Source organism: Aplysia californica, unplaced genomic scaffold (assembly GCF_000002075.1).
Source record: "Aplysia californica isolate F4 #8 unplaced genomic scaffold, AplCal3.0 scaffold00888, whole genome shotgun sequence".
In the NCBI taxonomy this organism is placed as follows: Eukaryota; Metazoa; Mollusca; class Gastropoda; order Aplysiida; family Aplysiidae; genus Aplysia; species Aplysia californica.
Window position 1 is genome coordinate 9,250 of NW_004798158.1, and position 1,787 is coordinate 11,036.

Consider the following 1,787-nt stretch of genomic DNA (forward strand, 5'->3'; position numbering starts at 1 on the left):
GTTGTCTGCATTCTTGGCGGTCTTTTTGGTTTTTCTTTCTTTTTTTTGTTGTTGTTGATGGTGTAGTTGTTATTGTTGTCCGTTTTTTGGGGAAATCATTTCTTGTTTCTTATCATAGGCGCTGGCTTCGCGGCCAATGTATGTGCTAGCTCTCACGTAGAAATACCTCTTTTTTGACGCCAAAAGCCATTAAACACGTACACACACCAACACACATTAACACACACACATACAAACACACACACACACACACACACCTCACACACACAAGAACACGAGCACACACACACACACACACACACACACACACACACACACACACACACACACAAATACACATTGCAAACTCATTACGTCGAGAAAAGAGCGCCTGTCGAGTTCACACGAGACGGAGTGCATCTCACACTGACACCCCCTATAAAACAAACGATTTATTCTTCAATGTACTACAGAACACAACTTGTAACGCACACAAGTGTCTATACACTCTAAAATATTAAAGCAAATAACATTCCAGATTTCCCAAAGTTTTTTTTTTACAAAGCACATGCTGTCTGCCTCTGAAATAAGACGTATTAAGTTAGGCTTACCATAAAACTTCGGAAATATGACCTTTCTCAGGGGATGGAATTTATCAAGAGAAAATGAATGTTCGCAGCTCTACGACAGCAGACCTGCACTTCTCATCCCACGGCAAACGCGAGACCTCTTGTGTGAGTGTGAGCACTTGGCCTGCCTGTGAAGGTAACTCAAAACTAAATAGTTTTAATTAATTCTATTCTCTTCCATGGCTACCAGCCACTGCTGCCATCAATACACGACAGTGACATGGCCCCCGCCTTGGAATCCATATCTTCCATAGTGTAGAATTCTGTTTTCTATAAGGCAAATCCGCCGACAATATTATATTTGCAAGGTTAGGGTAATACATTTTATAGGGTTCTCAGTAGCTTTTATAGCGTTATATCTTAAAGTAGATTCTCAAATCAAGCCAGTATACCAGTCTGTACAGAATCAGCAAAACTACGCCACGCCACGCCAAAACAGGCAAACTCAAACGATTAGTGCATGCACGCACACCACAACAAGTATCAAGAATCTACGCTCAACGTGATTCCAAGAAAAGAGATTGTAACCACTCTGCAAACATTTAGAAATCTGTTACCACAATAAATCATTACTAAGATTTGGCACAGCTTGACGCCATGGGTGGTAGGCTCGTATTCTGGTGGAATCTCTGCTTCTTCTTTTCTTTTTCTTTTTCATGAAACACCTACAGTCTTTTTCTCTTCTTCTTTTCTTTGTCTGTCATCATCTAGCCACATCTCTAGTCTTTAGCACTTGTGTTATAAAAGCTGTAAAATTATATCACTAGACTAAAAATAATGCCACAAAACTAAACTAAACGAGGCAAAAGATCCCAAAACTAAAACTAAACTGAGCGAAGAGGCCCACATTTTACTTTAGCTGCGTTCCTCCTACAACTACAAAAACCGCTGGCGAGATTTCTGCGGCCGCCGGGCGATCCAGAGTGAGTCGAGCAATCAACGCCACCATCTCGGCATATACTGCTTCAGTCAGGGCATAGGGGGGAGGGGGTGGTGGACACTCTACTTATCTCGCTATTTATCAGGCCGGCATCGCTTCAGTCAGGGGGGCTGTGAGCACGCATGTTATATAGAGGCGAGCCTACAAGACCGCCGGTGAGAGAAACAAAAATAAGCGGAATTCACATTAATTCCCAATTTATGCTATCGATACATCATATTATTATTATTAGAGAGAGA